The 21,316-nt window shown below is 43.2% G+C and overlaps 1 protein-coding gene across 1 annotated transcript in view; it reads right to left on the bottom strand.

Moving 5' to 3' along the window:
• Window positions 1-21,316, bottom strand: part of PIP5K1B (phosphatidylinositol-4-phosphate 5-kinase type 1 beta) — a 192,369-nt gene that overhangs the window by 117,685 nt on the left and 53,368 nt on the right. The window lies entirely within an intron of this gene.

Raw genomic sequence — 21,316 nt, 5'->3', positions numbered from 1 at the left:
TGGGGAATTATTGTCACATATATGTGTATATGTAGCATGTGTACATGTATGTATATGTGAATATATATATGTGTGTATATATATAGTTTTAACCAACATAATAGATGATATAGAAGAATAAATTGACTTAGGAAAATGTGAATGCATTCTTCTTAATGGTGAAAGTGTGTCACATTTCTATGCCTCGCAGTGCCTAATGTAGTACTATGTATACAGAGGGAGCTAAATACTTAAATCAGTAGTTCTCAACCAGGAATATTTGGCATTGTCTGAAGACATTTTCTGGTTGTCGTAACTAGTGGTGGTGGTGGTGTTGCTACTGGCATCTAGTGGGTCGAGGCCAGGGATGCTGCTAAACATGCTACAATGCCCAGGACGGCTGCTCATCACAAGGAATTATCCAGCCCAACTATCAGCAGTGCTGAGGTTAAGAAACCCTGACTCAAATAATATAAATCATCTGTTTTGTAAAACAATACTTTCTTTTTGAATTAACATGTTTACTTAACACCCCCCCAACACACACTTTATTCTTTGTTATTTCTTCACACTTTTAACAAAGAACACCTCTCTCTTCTTGAAAAAATGTATCCTCTTGATTTCCATGATAGAACATGGTCTTGGGACAACTTTTACCTTTCCTGGTGGTCTCTCATTCCTTCCCTGACTTCCCATTCTATTTGCTATAATTGCAGTGTCCCTAAAAGCTTGATCCTTGAGCCTCAGATTTCCTTAATTATGAAGCTAATCAATCCATTATTAATGGCTTCAAAAGCTGCGTCTATGCATGTGACTCTCAGACCCTTTAAAGCTATTTGGATGCTGTTCTATTATCACACACCCAGTATACACAAAACCAAACTAACATCCTACAACTTTCCCACCCCACCCCCAAGACTGGTTTCTCTTCCTAGGCCACTGTAATCCTCAGTCACCCAAGGCTGAACCCCAAACAAACCACATCCAGCACAGGGCTAGGGCCCCAATAAACACTTGTTGACGTCACCTCAAATGGCCACGATCAATCAGTCCTGCTTAGTCACCTCCACTGTCACTTTCCCATGGAGTCATCATTTAATCCCTTTGCTTACTCCATGCAAATATGACATAGCCCTTAGTCTGTGGACAACTACCTACTACCTACCCTCCTCCCAGTGGAGGTGGAAAATGTCTCGGTGGTTTTCTTTTCTCATGTGCCTTTTTACTTAAGTTCTAGGGCAGCAAGCTGGCAAAAGGCTGAAACTCAAGCCCACAGTGAACTAGTGCTTTAAAAAAGAAAGGAAAAAAAGTTTGCTATTTTAATACTCCCTGGCTGAGCTCTGCAATGCCACCAGTTGGCATCGGTGACCTTTTGTACCAGCAGCTCTGACTTCTGAAGGCTGATGTGATTTTCATTTTAAGCTCGCGTAAAAATTCAAAAGGCATCTCTTCTCCTGTCCCTCACTCACAGAGGTATGGCACACGATGTGACGTCAGCACGTTCCAGACGACCCGACTCCAAAACGTTCTGTTCCAGACCTATCAATAGACTCACATGCTCTCCAAGTCTGCTTTCTCCCTCCCGACGCCCCACCTGACTCTGTATTTCTGCTTAATTCAGTCATTTAACAGTTCTTGGGCTGGAACACCTGTCAAACAGATGGAGTAGCCAAGTCTTTGTTGATGGCCCCAGCCCCCAGCAATAGAAAGTATTCAAAGTTGTAGGAGCCTATATCCGGTGTTTTCAAACTCTAGAAAACAGGAGGGTTAATGAAACACTTGTTAAAATAGCCTGAAGGCAAAACTATGGAGACAGTAAAAAGATCAGCGGTTGCCAGAGGTTGGAGGAAGGGAGGGATGATTAGGCAGAACACAGAGGACTTTCAGGGCCAGGAAAATACTCTGTATGATACCATAATGGTGAATATATATCATTATGCATTTGTCTAAGCCCACAGAATGTACAACCTGAGTGAAACATAATGTAAACTATGGACTCTGGGTGATTATGATGTGCTCATGTAGGTTCATCAGTTGTAACAAATGCACTATTCTGGTGGGGGATGCTGATAGTGGGGGAGTCTGTGCATGTGAGGGAGGTAGATGGGAAACCTCTGTACCTTCCTCTCAATTTTTCTGTTAACTTACACTAAAATAATGGACTTAAAAAAAAAAAAGCCAACAGGCATTGAAAACCAAAACTAAAACCAAACCAAAGCCAAAACCAGACTGATGGGTTGCAGCCCCAGAATTTCTCATTGAGAAGGTCTGGAGTAAGAGGCTCAAGAATCTGTTTTTGCTTTAAGGGGCACTGAAAAAATCTTTCTTCTCTGGTGTAAGATCATATTTTGAGTCCCTGAAGGAATGAGATTTTGGAAAGGACCTGTTGACATCTTTTTAGTTTAAACAAAAAACAGACTTGTAAGACTATTACTTTTCCCATCAGCCTCCTTAAAATTCAACTGCTCTGATGGGAGAAATACTAAAAATTGCAAAAAACGTTAATCTTTTTTGATCAACTACTAGTGCCAGGCACTTGATGGATCACCACAATTATTATCGCAATCTATCATAACACAGCATATACTTATGCAGTGTTTACTAAATGACAGGCTTTTGGTTCTATACACGCCTCTATCCTCACCAGGACCCTATAAAGTAGGTACTATTGTTATCTCCATTTTACAGGCTCAGGGAGGTTTAGTCACTTCTCCTAGGTCCCACGGTGCAGAGGTGGAGGGGACTCATCCCCGGGGCGTCTGGCTCTGGAGCCCGAGTTATGAACAGGCGCACAGCTGCTTCTGTCAGAATCTCTGAACTCACTGAACCCTTCCAAGGCTCTGCAAGTTAGAAGCCACCACGCCACTTACAGGCAGGGGACTGAAGGCCCACAGGGTTGAGAGCCTCGCCCCCTCACACGGCGCGTGTGCGGTCAGAGCCCACGCTGCTTCCACATTTGTTCGCTTGGGTTTTCGCCTTTTCAGAGTGAGCCTAGGATCAGAGTGGGAAGCGCTCTTTACAGCCTGGCTGTCTGACCTTGGCAAAGGTAGCCATTCCTTTTGATGAAACAGGGATAAAACATTTTATTTGCTTCTAATCACGTGCAACCGGGGGCATGTCCAAGAAAAACTTGTAAATCACTTGGCAGACCAGGATAAACGCCACCGCTAATGTCACTGTGAGTAACATGGGGAGGTATAAACACGAGGAAGTGCTTTGCTGCCGCAGGAAGAGTGACACCTCTGAGGTCTCCTCCTCCCTGTCTGTGTGTAAAAATAAATGCTTTAGCCCCGGTGCACTGGGTGCAATTAAAAAGAATCGTGTCTCCTTCAAGGCAGTGCCTCGTGCTCACTGTGGCATGTGGTGTCTGGAGTCATGGGAGTAAAGGTCCCATCACCTGTCATTTTCCACTGGGCTTCAGGCAGGTGGCAGGCAGGTGGGCGAGGCCGCCGTATTTTCCAACACAGCCCCTCCTGAGCAAGATGCGCTTTAAAGCCGTCCAACAGAAACACTGCCTGGAGGGTCTCTGATTAGCAGATTAGTAAGTCCTGATGAACCAGTAACTCCTTTAGAACCAGCAGTTCTCTTCCTGCAAACTCTGAGCCATAAGCCCTCTCCTCCTTTTTCGGGGATACCCACCAGCACACTAATAAGTCCATAGCGAGTCAATAGCTTCACACACACGCTCAGCCCTTCCGATTTCCTCTGCATGGCTTTGCATAGGCTCTCAAAGTACTGAGTCAGGATCATTTTCCCTTCTCACTCCAAAGGAGGACCCCTGACTCCTGTAAAACATACAGCTCTGAATCCCAGAACACAGGAAAACAGTCTATTTTTGATTCAGGATTTTCCAAAAGCTAAGTGGAGGCAATAAACCTGGATATTAGAAAAACCTCTAAAAGGTTTTCTACTTGGAGAGAGAACCATATAATGTCACAAAAGCAAACAGCTAACATTTACTTCCATAGCTCCTCTTGACCAACCCAAACTTGTTCAGGGATGATGGCAATGCTAAGAGGAAAATGAATGTCCGCTTGCTTTTGTGTAATGCATTATATTTTTCCCAGCACTATTTCTTAAATGACTGCATTTGATCATCACTGTTGTTACCTAAGTAGGGTTTATAATGCACATTTTATAAAGAAACTGTGGCTTTGGGAGATTAATTTGATCTAAATTCCTTTTCTAGAGTGTGACAGAACCAGTAATGATATTCTGAGCCAGGAGGCCCCAGGCCAGTGCTTGCCCACTGCACACTGCTTTAGCTGCCTGAATTTTCTCTGCTGGAGGTGAACCTGATTGAAGCTGAGAAGTACTTCGACTATGAGATAATCATGACGGTAACAATGAGGCTAACCATCTACATACACTGGCTATTAGGGAGGCAATGAGCCTGACAACAGTAAGAGTTTAATGACCTTACATTGGTTCCAGGAAACTGCTTTCTACAGCACAATGCCTATGAAATTGGAGCACTCAATATGCCATCTGATAACACTGGCTGTAAAAGGAAGTATTAAAATATTTCATGTCAACAGTATTTTCACCCCTAAGGTGTTCTGATGAACTAATTATGGGATTATAGCCAATATGTATGTTGCCAGAGCGATATTTTTCAAAAATAAAGATATAATTGTGTCACCACCTTGCTTGAAACCCTCTAATGGTCCCCAGTATCCCCCCTGCAGGATTAAGTCCAAACCCCTTCACTCAACACGGAAGCCCATCTTATAATATTACTTCCTCCCTACCTCCACTGACCCCTGCACCCAATATAGAAAACGATCCCAAACACACACCCTCTATCCTTTGAGCAAGCTGACCTTGCAAACCCATGAACCCCTAACAACTGCATATGATGTTCTGCTTGTATTTTTCCCAAGAAGGAGATCCAATGCTTTCTTTTTCTCAGAAGAGTCATTTTCCCCAAACCACAGATTTGGAGGGTCTAATTCTAAACTAGAGATGTTCATTGACAAAGCACCTTAGACTAGGCCATAAGAAGGGGTTCAGGCCCTGGTGGGTGTGGCTCAGTTGGTTGAATGCCATCTCATGCACCAAGAGGTCACAGGTTTGATTTCTGGTCAGGGCACATGCCAGGGTTGTGGACTCGATGCCCATTAGGGGGAGTGCAGAAGGCAGCTGATCAATGTTTCTCTCTCTCTCTCTCTCTCCCTTCCTCTCTAAAAACAAAAACATATTTAAAAAGATAAATAAAAAGCCAAAAAAAGTGAGGCTCAGTAATACCTCTTAAAAGCAAGAGGAGGCAATCCTTGTCCGGCCAGGAAAACACCTACCCCTCTCCCTCATTTCTGTAGCTCAAGTCCAGCTCCAGGTTCTCCCTCCTGTCTCTGAACTTATGTTCAAGAAAGAAGGCATACACATCTTATTTGTCCTAAGGATGGAATTCAGGAAAAAGAAAGAGGAATTGGCTGCATGAGACTTGTTGTAGGACTATGGAAATGAGATAGTTGCCCGGAGGTAAACCCAATCCTTCTAAAAAAAGAAGTGGGACCACACCTTGCCTTCAGGTTCCTCAAACCATTTCTCCAGTCCCTCCTTGTATTAGTTTCTTATGGCTGCGGAAACAAATGACCACAAACTTAGTGTCTTCAAACAACATACACTTATTGTCTTATTATCTTACAGTTTGGGAGGTCAGAAGTCCTAAAATCAAGGTGCTGGCAGGGTGGCTTCCTCTGGAGGCTCTGGAGGCGGATCCATTTCCTTGCCTTGTCAAGCTTCTAGAGGCCAGCCACCTTTCTTGACTTGTGGCCCCTTCCTCCACCTTCAAGGCCAGCAGCATCTTCACATCTATCTCAGTCTCTCAATCTATTTGTCTCTCTCAATCTCTTTCTCTCTCAGCTCTGCTCTCGTTAACATACCTCGTCCTCTGATTCTGACCCTCCTGCCTCCCTCTTATACAGACCCTTGTGATTACATTGGGTCCACTTGGATTACCCCGGATAATCCCCCCATCTCGAGATCCTTAACAGAACACACCTGCAAATTCCCTTTGACCATGTAAGGCAACGCATTCACAGGTTCTAGGGATTAAGACAAGGACGTCCTTGGGTTCCATTATTCTGTGCACCACACTCCTCTATTTCAAGATTGACTCTGGCATTTTTTTCCAGTGTTGCCCCCAGGCCAAGAGAAGAGCTCCCCTCAGATCTCCATTCACTCAGATGCTGTTCATTCTTTCAACAAATATCTGGGAATTTTTTGTGAGCAGGGCATTGTGCTAGGTGTTGGGAAAAGCATGAACAAAAATAACAAAAAGGACATGGTTCTTGCTCTCATGGGAGTTTCGAGTCCAGTGGGGGAAAGAGATATTAAACAAAGATATATATATATATATATACATGACAACTGTTGTCAGTGACATAAAAAATAGGGTGATGTAACTGAGGTCAAAAGGGTGGAGATCCATGTCAGAATGGTGGAGTTAGGAGAGGTCTACCTGAGGAGTGATATATATGCAGGTTGAGACCTGAAAGGTGAGTATGGGCCAGTAGATAGGTCGTATCAACAAAGGCTGGCCGTGTACCCACCACGCGCCAGGCATTCTTCCACAAACTGGGGATACAAAAGTGACCTGGCCAGAATCTCTGCCTTCAAGGAACTGAGACTCACGTTAAGAGCTTAGGGGAATTGACTGTAAGGCACAGAGAAGCAGCAGTGCAGGGACCTGAAAGCAAACCACTGTGGGTAAACTACGGTGGGCAACAGGGAGCGCGTCAGAACTGGAGGCTGGGAAGACAGGAGGGGCTAGATCTGGGCCTTCCAGGCCATGCTCGAGGCTTGATGCGCGTCAGTAAGGGAGCAGCATTCTAACTGGGCTGCTGTGTGGAGAACAGACTGGAGGGAACACATGAGGGAAAGCGACTAGGAGGCAGTTACAGTGGTTCATATTGAGGTGTGGATGGCTGAGAACAGGGTGACAGAGAGAAAGATGGACAAAAGAGTTGAATTTGAGATATATTTTGCAAGGAGATACAAAGGACTTGTTATGAGCTAGAAATGAGGAGGAAAAAAAGCACTAAAATGCTTCCTGGTGTTTCCTTGGGCAATTGAGAGGATTGAGGTTGTTTTACCGAGCTGGGGGGACTGAAGGAACACACTTTTGTGGGGACGATTAAGAGTTCCACTTGAGATGCCAATGAGACATCCAAATGGAGGTGTCAATATCCAAGTCTGGAGCTTAGAACAGAGGTTTGGGCTGAAAATTTGAATTTGAGTGTTTTCCCATATAAATGAAATTGAAACCAAAGGGCTGGATGATTAACCTAAGGAGAGAGGGGAAGGTTCTAGAAGGGCCCTGAGCATGGTCAACATTTCGGGATTAGACAGAGGAAGCAGAACCTTTGGAGGAGATTTAGCAGTGACTGCAAGAGTGGGAAGAAAATCAGGAAAACATGGCTTTGGAAAAAAATAAGAGAATTTGAAGAAAGGAATGACAACTGTCTCAACAAGCGGCTCTTTCATTTGATAACATGAATGCTATCTACAACTTGATGGAATATCTAAAGCTGTGTGTTAAATCCCCTATTCTTGCCTCATTTGTATCACTGAGTCATTCATTAAGTCCAAGTCTAGATCCAGAATATTTGACAAAAGTATTTGATAAACTTCAGTCAAATTACGGCTTCATTTAAACCATATTTAAAAAATGTTCTATATATTAAAAATATTAAGTTAAAAAAGTAGGACATAAAAATAATAAAATATGAAAAACAAAAACTCACAAATGTATTTATACACATCCACAGAGGAAAACAAGACAAGAAGGAAATATATTTAACTGTAATGATTATCTATGGGCAGTGGAATATAGTGTGATTTTACTTGTAAGCCTTGTACTTCTCAGATTTTCTAAATTTTGTGTTATATGTAAGAAAAGAAATATCCTCCAATGAAGGTACTGTTACTATGTTTACAAAGACATTTTGAGAGATGACAAAGGCATGTTTGGGATCTGTTCATCTTTTTCTCTCCTTTTCTTTTAGGTCAAAGCCTCCATGCTAGAAACCCATGTAACTGTTTTATGAAGAGCAATCATGATTAACTTTGTCTCCTACTGTCCCTCTAAATTTATTCTGGGCTTAGATCATCCCCTTCCCTAGGATGAAATTTAGGGCAGGTCAATGACCCTTTTGGTAACCCCCAGAATAAAAGGTCCTGTGCTCATTTCTAGTCTCAGATCATTAAAAATGGTCTCAAGTAGGGATTTGGTTTGTCTAATACACTTAAAACAAAAACTTTAAATATATTTTCAGTAGCTATCTCCCCACCACCCAGCTGGCCTGACCCAAGCTGGCCACCAGCAGTGGGAAGGGTTGGGGCTACTTTTCTCTTTTCTGACTGCCTGCTGGAGGGAGAAGGAAAGGTCTCACTTGAAGAGTACAGTTAAGATGTCTCAGGCACTCAAAAGACTTGCCCAGTGTATCCATCTCTTTCTCTCGTGGGATGCTTTCACAGATCTGCACTTGTCCCCTGCAAATGGCAGTTGTGTTCTCACCTTTCGGGGGAGAACACATCCCTGGCTACTAGCTCCATGTTGTTCTTCCAGGTCCTCAGAAATGACCATGTATCAGTTTAATCTCCATGTCTGTGCCCTCAACAGGTCACAGGTCATTATCCTAAAACTCTAGGAATCTACAAACTGTACCAGCTCCCAAACTCCCCAAGAATCCCTTTTTAGCTTTGCCACCATCAGGTCAGCAGACAGACAATTCTCTTGTTCTTCCAATTCCCCAGAAAATATTATGGTCTGTTGCATCTCTCAGGCTCCAGCGAACACATATCACACCCTAGAGTGGTCTCACCGAAGCCCCGTTCCCCAGGCTGGACGTGACCCACAGACTCTCTCCCAACACTCCGCCTAATGGGAGTTACTCATGGCATATCAACAACTCTCTCCAAAATTCCTTTGCAGTCTCCACATCTCTCAGTGGACCAGCCAAGCTCTTTCATAGGCCCAGGGTGATCATTAAACTGGACTTAGACCACTTCCTTCCCCAAATTTTTCATGGTGGGCTGGCACCTGACTTTGCAATGTGATTAAATTCTTCCAGCCTTTCCGTTTGTACTGTCCTACACTGATCCACAGGCCCTGCTCAGAACATGGGGTTTGGTCAGCTGCTCACTATGTTCCATTCTACCTGCTAAATGACTCATCATTTTAGGCTTTTTATTTTTAATTTTTAAATATTATCTCCCAGCATAAAAACCTTCACTGTTGTGTGTGTGTGTTTACTTTCTGTAGAAAGGAATCTAAATTCTTGCTTGACCTTCAAGATTTTCTACAATCTCATTCCTGCTAATGCTAACTGCAATAAATAAATCCTCAAATACTAACTTCTGTAACAAACACAAAACACAACCCTGAAAATTGATGTCTTGATTCAACACAAATTTATTTCTTAATCAGGAATATCCCACTGTGGGTGTCCCTGATTGGTGTGACTTCCTCTGCTGGGTGGCATCCTGCATCCTTATTGTGATATCCCCTGGGGTCTCAAAGTCCTCCAAGTGCAGCTGGCTGATAGGAGAAGCAGTGATGGTGAAGGAACATCCACTTCCACTTCTCACTACCTTTGCTGGGAGTCACAATGCAGGATACTCCTCCAGATCTGCTCCTCAACCCTTTCTCCACGCTGCTCTGTGTCCTGGGACAGCCCCTGTGCAGCTACATTAAAGGGCTTCCTAGTCCTCTGGCTTCCAGTTGGGTTTGGCCAATGGGACGTCTCCATAGCAGATTAAAGGGAGGTTTGAGAGTGACATCAGGGTGTTTACTCCCTTCCTTCCCTTCCAGTGGGTTTGACTCACACTGGTGTGTCCTGAATGTTACTGTTCCTTTCTTGCGAGCCTCTCCAGATAACTCCTATTTTGGGTTCTAGAAAAAACAGTGTCTTTTTAAAACTCTCTTCATATTCCCCAATTTGAGTGTGTCTTCCATTTACTGTCCAGGCCCTCTATATAAAGATCCACTCAGTCCAATAGCAAGGATGAGTCACACGGCCTCACCGAGATACTAGGAGGGCTGGCTTCGCAGCTGTTACCCAGCTCCAGCTTTGCTATGGAAGAGGGGCCACAAATTCTAGGGGACAGTATGTTGTCTTGGCCACACCACAGATCCTACTGCCTCCACACAAATTCACAGCTTCAGCCAACCCATCCTGCTTCCATTTGCCTCGTGGTTCCTGGTCCCTGCACATGCTGGTCTCCATGCCTTCAATGCTGTCCTTCTCAGTTCTAGTTTGGTCTCCTACTTACTCTCCTAGGTCCAGTTTTACCACTGGTTTCTCCATACAGTCATTGTTCACACGGCAGCTAGACATGATTATGCCCTTCTCCCAGTATGAGGGATTTCATAAATGATTTTGAGGTATTACTTTGATGGATGACAACTACTTTTCTGATACAATTTTTGAAGCTATTTACATTTTCAAAAATTAAGAATACTGCAGTACCATTATAATGATTTCCTCCCTTGTGCCTGCATGGACCTCCTATGTGGTGAAATTGCCTGAAAACAAGGTCATTCTGACCCGCTAGGCACTAAACAACATTGGGAGGAGCCCAAGACAAATTCAGTTTATATTTAATTTTCCTTATTACTAAGCAGCCTTTTAACAAGATCCCACTGTATCCACTTGTCTGAGGGAAGATTTGATTCTTTAAATGTGATAAAAAAGGCAGAACACAAAAAGGTGTTTCATGGTTTCTTTTAAATGATCTCCACCTATTTATATGATTGGCAGTGAAGCACATACTCTCATTGGAATGGAAAAGCATATTAAGCAAACACTTCTCATTAACAGAAAAATACTACACTCGAGTATTCAGCAGTGGAAAATTAGACACACTTAATTGCCCTTAAAAGAGAGATGCCATCAACTGCAGATGAAATTTTTGATTTAGGAGACAGCATTACAAGTGCTATTACATTAGCCTTTTAGAAATATTACAGTGTAGATGAGACATTCATCATAAATGTGGCACAGTATGATATCCTTAATACCATTTCTACACACTAGGGAAAAAGTTTCATTTGTTTGTATGTTCAAATAAAAATAGTATTTATTTGATACAAATACAAATTTAGATTCAACAGATAAAAATATGGGTTGATTTTTCATTCTTCTAGAATCAACAAAAACCAAATTTCACATAGTCTTAGAGTATTGTATTTCCTGGCAAGGGAGTTGTCAATTTCAGGGATAAAATAATACATCAGTGCTAAGCACTGTTTTGGAGGAGTAACAAAATGCTTATGGCAGATGTTGCTAGTTTTCCCAGCATCTATTCGCCCTTTTAATATCTATCTATCTATCTATCTATCTATCTATCTATCTATCTATCTATCTATCTATCTATCTATCTATCATCTATCTATCATCATCTTTATTGATTTCAGAGAGAGGAAGGGAGAGGGAGAGAGAGAGACACACCAATGATGAGAGAGTCACTGATCGAGCCTACAACCTGGGCATGTGCCCTGACCGGGAATCGAACCCCGATCTCCTGGATCCCAGGTCGATGCTCAACCACTGAGCCATGCCGGGCCAGGCTATTCACCCTTTTTATTTAGCAGTTGTTCTCAATCAGGGTTGATTTTTGTCCCCCAGTGGACATTTGACAGAGTCTGAAGACAATGTTGGTGTCACAGTTGGGGAATGCTTCTGACACCTACTGAACACAGGCCAGCGACGCTGCTAAACATCCTACAGTGTACCGCCCACCCCAACAACAAAGAGTTATCCAGCCCCAAATATCAATAGTGCCAATATCGGGAAACACTGTTACAGAGTTTTAATTGGATATTTTGCATGGTTCTCTTGCAGCTAGGTATAGTCACATGACTAATTTCTGACTATTGAGATGTGACAGAAAATGATGTGTCCAATTCCCAGGTCACACCCTTAACAGGAAGGGGAGTGTCCTCTGCAGATGTGAGGGATGCAAATGAAGCAGCCCTTCTTGATCCCATTTGGAAGCTGTACCTTGTGGGTGACAGAAAAACATGTCAAAACCTGGGCCCCTGATGACTCTGCAGAGGAAGTAAATTACCTCTGCATTGTGATGTGAGAGAGAAACAAATTTCGACTCTGCTAAAGCCACAGTCATTCTGGTTCTTCCTTCAACACATAAGTGAACCTATATTTCAAGTGCTTATCACCTCTGAACTTATAACCAAATGCTTTTTACTTGAAAAGTGATGCAGATTAAAAAAAAATCTTTCAAACTGAAAGAGAAATGCCTACACAGATAGCCTTGCTTAATTAAAAAAAGTAAATGGTAGCTCAGGCTCACTGAGAAAAAGCCAAGTAACTCTTCACTAGAGGAAGTAAAACACAAACGCACCCTTCTCATCTTGCTTCTCAGGGTTAACTAGTGTCACATGTTCGGTGTGTGCTCTTCTAGACTTTTGTCCCTATCCACTGAAAATGTATACACATGTCTGTACATTAAAAACCAAAACTGGATTCGATTATAAATGCTGAAGCTTCCTCTCTCACACAGTATCCTTCCATGTCCGTCCATACAGATACTATTTTTAATGGTTACACAGATGTTCATAGTTTGTATACAGCACAACTGTTTCAGTGGCTCTCCTGCTGGTAGACATTAGGGTTCTTATTCGCCCCTTTAATAGCACATAATGCTGTAATGAAGGTCCTTGCTCATATGTCCTCACTCGCTCATTTGTTGTGTATTTCTGCAGCATTGCTTCCAAGAAGAATTGCTGAGTTTAAGATATACACTTTATGTTTCTGATAAGGACTGCCAAAATGCCTTCTAAAAGAGATTTCATCGATTTATATACTCACCGACAGAGTGGAAGGATGCGTTTGTCATCAAACACACACCAACACCGGTATCATCAATATTGTTAGTTTTTTCTAATCTTGCTGTTTTAGTTCCCATTTTCCTGATCGCTAGTGAGGGGGATACTCTGTGTGTGTTCATTGTATTATTTGCCTTCAACTTCACCATCTTCATTTTTTATGGTCACACACTAATAACCATGCTCAATTAATTCATACCAATTAAAGATAAACTGCATTTACAAAATAATCCCCAATGGAAAATGTAAAACAATAGGACTCGATGCTGATTCTGCACAGTTTTTATTTATTGAAACTGTAAGCTCTCATGGGGCAGAAACTGTAGCTATCCTTTATCATCTACCTGATAAAGTTCTTCTTCACTCCCTTTTACAGTAGCAAATATATGTACTTCTCAAGATAGTTTTTAAAATTTGAAATAGTACTTTAGAATACACCATATTACAATTAAAATTGTTTTTCCATAAAAATTAGAAATGAACTCCTTAATTGGCTCATCAGGACAGGGGACTCTTGGAGAAACACATCACTGGGGGTGCGGTGGGGGTTGAGAAGCACACCTTGGCAGAGATACAGAGAAGCTGTACAAGTGCCGCCTACCTGTCCCTTTAGAGCGTGACACTACAGGGTTGGAAAGGACCCTACACACCTGAGAAACAATCAGGTACCTTTAACAGGAACCTTGTCATATTAGGGCAGTATCTTTCTTGCTGTACCTCCGCTTCACCCTTTTTTGAGGGGGGTAATGAATGTTGCATATTGAGACCTTGTCACTGTTCTACCAGCCAGCTGGCATTTTCCAAGTGCTGAACTGTGATTCAGGCACTGCACTAAGTGCTTTAGAAGTGCTTTCTCCTTTATATGCATTTATCATCACAACAACTTGACAAGGAAGGTAGATTGTTGTCCTGATTTAACTAAGACGAAACGGATTCAGAAAGACAAAGAAGCTTTTCAAGGCCACAGTGAGGAAGTGACAAAGCTGGCCCTTAAACCCAGATCTGTTAACCCCAAATGCACACTTATAACTGTCACATCCAACATTGTAACCGGAAATAGAAATACAGAGATACCAGTTTTGCCAACAGTGTCTTTCAATGTAGCACAGGTCCAGCAAAATTTTATGGTGAGTGTAACTACTTGTTTCTTTTTTTTCTTTAATTTATCTTTATTGTTGAAAGTATTACAGATGTCCCCTTCTATCCCCCCCAGCCCCACCCCTTCCCAGGCCTTTACCACACTATTGTCTGTGTCCCTGGGTTATGCACATATGCAAATAATTTATTTGGTTAATCCACACCCCTGCTCCCCTCTGAGATTCTTCAGTCTGTTCATGCTTCTATGTCTCTAGATCTATTCTGTTCATCAGTTAATTTTGTTCTTTAGATTCCACATATGAGTGAGATCATGTGATACTTGTCTTTTGGTATGGGGGCCTATTTCCAGGCAACACCAAGCCAGCTTCTATTATTTTTTCTTTTGTATTTTCCATTGACCAGCACATACACAGTTAACTGTACTACCCAGAGGTGTGGAGGTGGGTCAGGGCCAAAGCCAGCCTAACTCCTATACAGTTCCCAGGAGACAATTTCACAGAACTCTGCCAGCTCAGGTACATGGAGTCACGGGCACCTGTTTGAAATGCAAACTAGATGGGGCCAAAGTGATCAGGTTTCAGTGCAAGGATGACATTTAGGAAGGTTCAGAAAAGTAATTAGAATGTAGGCTTGTCTGTGAGCTTTACATAGGACAACAACCAACTCCTTTCCCCCCTAAAAAACCCTTCGGCAATCTCTACTCTCTCATCACTCATTTTGCCTTTATATTATCTCCACCTACTCTGAGAGAGTGCTAATGCCTAGCCCTGCCCTACATCTCTTGCCACCAACCCCCCAAGCTCTCGCCTAATATGAACACACACACACACACACACACACACGCACATACACACGCACACACAGCTTTTGTTTCTGATTCAGGAATGGGAGGAGATAATTATAACTCCTTCAGGGAGGCTCAGACCTCCAGGGAAACTTACTATGCTTCCAGAAATACCAGTGACACACAAGATCTTCTTGTCTCTTTTATCACCTCCCCCAGGAGACCTCGAACCTTTCCTTTCCATTCCACCAGCTGACCTCTTCAGCTTTTAAAAGAAGACTGTGCTTAGGTAAGGCGGGGAAATAAGCCAGCGCACAGGCTTGGACGCGTTGGCAGGGCCCCACCATCCTGCAGTTAATTCGGGAGGTAAAGTCTGACTTCGTGAGACTGGAGGGCTCAACTGTTACTCATTTATCCAGATTAAGAGAATGAAAACCCAGGTGAAGTGTTCTACTGGGCGGCAGGCACTGCTTAGCTTTTCCACTTGCGCCTCGATTTGTATTATGGTTAACTTTTTTTTTTATAACTAAGTTTCTTGGTCTGTAAGAAACAGATAAATGACGAAAATGATAAAGGGTATAGAAGCAGGCCCAAAAGAACTAAAAACGGCTTTGCTTCTTCCTCCAAATCTCTCCCAGTTAAATTTTCTTCCTTAATTTTCATGATAAATTCCTGAGAGAGGGAATTTTATATATGTTTACTATATAGTTATATATATTTATTCCTATACCATATGCGTGATATGTTTTACATATTATACTCTGTATGTCAGTAACACCTATGAGTGAGAGACGAGTGAGAGATATATCTCACTCATGTATATGATGTCATGCTAAATACAACATGTACCATATAAGTGTCATAGGAATAAACAGCATTTATGAAATAGAAAGGCAAAGCTTGGGGAATCCAAAAATCAGAAGGAAGAGAGGGGAAGCATCATGACTGCTAAATGAGACAGAATCATTAAACAAAGCTAAAAAATTTTACAAACTAAAAATACAGTGATTTTCATAGATCGACAATGAAACACATTATTTGCTAGTAATGTGCTGTTTTCTAACCTTCAATCACTTTTCTGTGTGCAAGTCCTAAACGTTCCTTATGGAACACAACCAGCAGATGGAAGGATTAAGAAATACTCGATATTGATCCAGGATGAAAACTATGTCTTTTCTTTAAATTCCTATGATCAAGCTGTCTCTTCTGAAAGAATGAGTGAAATATCCTTCTTTTCACAATTAAATTATTTTAAATGACTGTAATAATAATTAACAGTATTATTTCTACCTGCCTGGTAGTTCTGGCTGTCTTTCTGGAAAGCTTCAGAAAAACCACGCCAAGGGTTTTAAACAGAAAGATCTGAAATGTTAATGCCAGTATTTTTCTGAAGGGGCTTTAAACTTGGAATTTAGGTGTTTCCTATATAGAAAAAGATTTGTTTTAAGCATTCAAAGGTTCAAATGTATAATTTTTTTGTGAGATCCATTTATGCACTTGGGTATTAATGTAATATTGCCATATATTCTGCTATAATTGTTGTAAGTGCTTATTATGTGCCTGGTCAAGTTATTTGCATTACTGATTTCTTATCATAACCTTAGTGCCTCTGCCTTACAGGTGAAGAAGCACCTTCAGAAAGGCCGCGTATTTGAAAGATAAGTCTGAGTCATTTTCACAAAAAGACTAGCAAGTAGAACTTTCCTAAAAATGCCCAGACTGATATATCAGACAATTTACATATTTTCAAGAATCCCTATAATCAGGATAAAGCATCAAGGTGGGGGATAATTTTAAATACTATGCACACTTTTAAGTTTGGATTACGCATTCTCTGCCCATGTAACTTCTATGTCTTAAGACCTATGTCTATGTTGCATCCAAGATGCGATTTTCTTCCTGCACACTCTTAGAACCTTAGAATAAAGTTTCTTTTTTTAAAAAAACACAAACTTTTATTGATTTTTAGAGAGAGAGGGAGGGAGAGGGAGAGGGAGAAACATGGATGTGAGAGCGAAGCATGGATCGGCTGCCCTCCCGCACACCCCACATAGGGGATGGAGCCCAAAACACAGGCATGTGCTCTGACCGGGAATCGAACCAGCAACCCCTTGGTGCACAGGACAATGCTCCACCAACCGAGCCACACCAGCCAAGGCGGAAGGCAGTTTCTACAGTCTTCTCTGCGAACCCTGTATATTTGAACAAAACCCCAGCCATTTTAGGTGCTCAGGACTCTCCTATCTGTTGGCAGCTCCCTCGCCCCTGCCTGATGGCGTTTCCTTCCTTGCCTTCTAGATCTCTCCCTCATGGCCTTTCAAATCACTGTGGTTTTCTTGGTCCGAGAGGCTAGGATCAGCCTTTCACCAGGAAAGCACTTAGGTCTTTGGAACAAAAACACTATCAAAATCGGCTGGACACCCAGGCTGCAAACCGGTAAGGACAAGAGCCCCTGGCCAGGGGCTGCCAGTCACTGAGGTGAATGTGATGGACTGGCAGGGGCCAGTACCTGCCCCTGCACCCCTGAGAAGAGCTGCAGTGGTGCCTTGCCTGCCTAAGATGCTTCTGATCACAGGAGAAGCCTCTCTCGGATTCGTCCCATCGCACCAATGCCATTATCTTACTTACTGTTCCAGGCTCTCTCCCTTCTCTTGCCTCTGGACCTGGATGCCAGGGTGGAGGACAGGTGACTAGGCCAGGACACAAGTGAAAAGACACTTGAATGGAGGCTCCTAGCTCTGCCACCAACCAGTTTTTGACCAAAGGTAGAAAAAGGGAAGAAAAGGCATTCATAGCCAATGACTAATGCCCTCATTTCATAAGTCCCCTACCATATTAATTTGCAAATATGAACAGACATTTGGGACCAGAAATAGCATAAAAATCTGAATTTGGGGACCCTTCTGCTAGCAGGGGGCTGAGAGACTGAGGAAGTCGCATGCTATCACTGGGTCAGTTTCCTCCTCTATAAAATGAGGACCTTTGATTGTCAAAATTTCTGTAAGCCCACTTTCTAGTTTCATTTATATGAGATCACCAACTAGAAATCACTTGTCTAAGGTTTACCATATTTAATTCTGACATTTTCTCCCTGCCTTTTTTTTTTTTTTTTTTTTTTTTAGTTACAGCTCCTCCATTAAAAAATTCAACAGAAAGTCACTGCATTTTGCCTACTCTGGATCACAACTCTTAAAGCAGGTAAGACTGATACTGAGAAAGGAGAACAGCATAGTCATTTCTCAGAAGCAGGAGGAAGCAACGCTGCCTCACTCACAAGCAGCTTCAGAAGCAGCAGCTGGGGAGAGGCCGGGCATGCTGCTTACTGCTGTTTGGTTGTTTTCTCTTGAACTCAGAGACGTCATTAAACTGTTTTTGATGTTGCCTGAGGCCATAAAAGCTGGTGTGAGAACTACTGACAGATCAACTCTCAACTCAGGATTCTTCCCACCGGAGCTCACCCCCAGACTGACTCCTTTCTGGACTGTCAGGTGATGTGACCGTTCTCAGCAGCTTCCCTAGAACCTCTTGACTTGAACCCAACACACCAGTTTCCACTAGCCCGGCATAAAATGGATCACGGACGGCCCCGGCTAATGGATGGCCGGCTGCTGTAACACAAGTGAAAGTGCCAGACCCACAGTCCGTTGCTCAATAGAGTGGTGCTTCCTTCCCCCTTCCCTGGGAACAGTTAGAGGAAACGGGTAGGTTTCTGCAAGCCCAGGCCTCTGACCCCACACTCTCTCTCCAGCTACGTTAACTTGTCTGCCATCTGACCACAGTGCCTTGCTCAGCGCTCAACTCAGTGTTGGCCAAATGTCTAAGCTGATTATATCAGATGGATAAAGACCATGTCAGCGCTAAGATTCTATGGGGCTACGGATACATCACTTCGGATATGGGGGCACTCTCTCTTTAGGCCCCGCAGCAGCCAGCTTTCAGAATGCACATAGCAAGCAGTTCTCTCTCTAGAAATTTCTGTGTTATGTTCTCTTACATGTTCGTTGAGTATGCTGTACAAAAGGTCTGGCTGAGTCCTCACCTCGTCTTGACCTCTGGTAACCTCCCCCTGCCTTCTGACCCACCCTCTAGTTCCTCTCTGCCAGGCCCACTTTGATGTGGCCTCCCCTCTGCATGACCCTTTCCCCCTTCTCCCAGCACAAGTATCTGATCCATGGTCCCAGGGAGCTACACGGAGGGTCCATTAGAAACAGCTTGTCTTGGGAAACAGACTACCTGGTATAGTGTATGACCTGGGGGAATTTTGAACAGTCTGGCTGGGTGAGAGAATAGCTTTTTCCAAGAGGAACAGTGTCTCACTGTGAAAGGACGTGAGTAGAAACAGTCTCACTCTCTTCAACCGCCACCAACCAGGGTGGCTCCACGACAGTGCAGGTGGTCCTGACACCCAGCACCACAGCTGCTCATATTTATGGGCCCGTGTGGCCAAGCGGTGTTATTTTCATGCCATTGGTCCTATAAACTGAGCATGATTGGAAAGATCTGTGCCTCTATCCCATGATTTAATTTGTTTGGAATTTAACCAGTGGAGAAATTCCAAACAATATGGAAATTTTCTTTGGGGAAAAAGCCCAAACAATATGGAAATTTTCTTTCAAAGATTCAGAAAGGAACAAGGAAGTACAAGTCATTCTCATTGTGCTCACAGCACGCGGAAGGGCCAGCAGCCTCCCAGCCATCCCCCCTTCTGGCCCTCGCTCCTTTCAGCTGCTGCTGCTACAGTGGTCTTGCTGAGGTTCATCACCTGCCTTAGGGTTCCCCGACTGGGGCTGTTTTTGTAAAGTATGGATAAGGGTAAGGTATTCCTTAGTTATTTATACTCTTTTTTTTTAAACATGTTTTTATTGACTTTTGAGAGAGAGAGGAAGGGAGAGGGAGAAAGAGAGAGAAACATCAGTGTGAGAGTGAAACATCCATTGGCTGTCTCCTGTATGCCCCCCACTGGGGATCAAGCCCACAACCCCAGCATGTGTCCCGACCAGGAATCAAGCCAGGGACCTCTTGGTTGATGGGTTGACACTCAACCACTTAGCCACACTGGCCAGGCAGTTCTTTATATTCTTAATCATCTTCTTTAATTCTATGTTTCATTATCCAAACTAAATTATGATCCCCAAACAAAAACAATACATCTAAATCTTCAACCACAGAACCCACAGATGTGATGAGCAGAGGGAAGCTGATGTTCAGTTCCAGACATTGAGAACAGAGGCCTGAGAGAGACTACACAGAGGCCGTCCTGGAACTGGGGGGCAAATGTATTCTCTTACCCAGCTGGACTATCGAAATGTCCCTAAGCCATATACTGTACCAGTTCTGTGTATTCCATATGCCAAGTTGTTTCTAAAGTAATAAACTCTCTACATAGCCTTCTAAAGCCAAGCATCAGATAAACCATAAATTCCCTTAGGCTAGGGTTTCTCAACCTTGGCACTACTAACGTTTTGCACTGGATAATTCTTTGTTGTGGGGGCTGCCCTGTGCATTGCAGGATTTTCAGCAGCATCCTTGGCCTCTACCCAACAGATGAGAGTGACACCGCTTCCTCCAAATGTGAAGACCAAAAATGCCTCTATAACATTGCCAAACGCTCCCTGAGGGCAGGAGGGCAAAATCAGGCCCGGTTCACAACCACAGCTTCATGCAAGTGCAAAGCTCTCCTAACCTACACCAAGATCAATCACCCTCTCTCACGGCTGAATGTCCCACGTGGATGCTTGTTTTCTTGTCTGCACATATGCTGTCCAAGTCAATGGAAGGCCATATATTTTAGGCTTGTCAAGAACAGTGTCTTAAAATTTCACAGTTGTTTTAACTCATTTTGTTTCAAGCCAAGCGCAAAACACAATTACTCAAGTGATTTGAAAACAAAGAAAACAACAATGGAGACAGGAAAGTGCACCCTGCTCACCTGTGTCCTGATCCAGGTCCTTAAACATGCAGCTGGTGCATGAACAGGCCTGTCTAGCCTCTCCCCCTTCCACACACACACACACACACACACACACACACACACACACACACACACACACGTGTCCCACAGCAGATGGCACTCTGGTTCTCAAGGGTAAACTGCACAGGAAGTATTAGCCATCTGTGCAGGAGAGATGACCAAGCAGAATAGCAGAATCAACACTGAGGGCATCTCTGGGGCAGATGGCTTGGTTTGATCACCCCAGTGCAACTGTCAAAGGTACTGGAGGTGAGTGCAGCGCCCCGAGAAAGGCTGAGGATCACGAGACTCAGAGCTTGAGCTCCAGCTCTGCTTCCTGCCCTTGGCAAGTCCTTGGCCGGGGACTTAAGCAGGAATAGTATTCGAGTTTCCACTTCCTCACTTGTTATCAAAAGCATTTCCAACTCTAGCGGTCTAAGCTTCTAAGAAGATAATGCAGACAAATGTCATTTCCACCCACCCACGATCCTTCTCCTTTCTAAATGAATCATTCCTGCTACTTCCACTTCAAGTGATGGTGACTACTCCCAATTCCGAGAGAAGCTGCAAAAACACACAGGATGTCCACTTACTTTCAAGACAAAGGACTAATCCTGTCATCAGAGGTGATGACTTTATTCCTATTTTTGCC

Source organism: Miniopterus natalensis, chromosome 12, assembly GCF_054644295.1.
Source record: "Miniopterus natalensis isolate mMinNat1 chromosome 12, mMinNat1.hap1, whole genome shotgun sequence".
In the NCBI taxonomy this organism is placed as follows: domain Eukaryota; kingdom Metazoa; phylum Chordata; class Mammalia; order Chiroptera; family Miniopteridae; genus Miniopterus; species Miniopterus natalensis.
The sequence above is the reverse complement of the archived record's forward strand: the minus strand, read 5'-3'. Positions and strand labels throughout refer to the sequence as shown.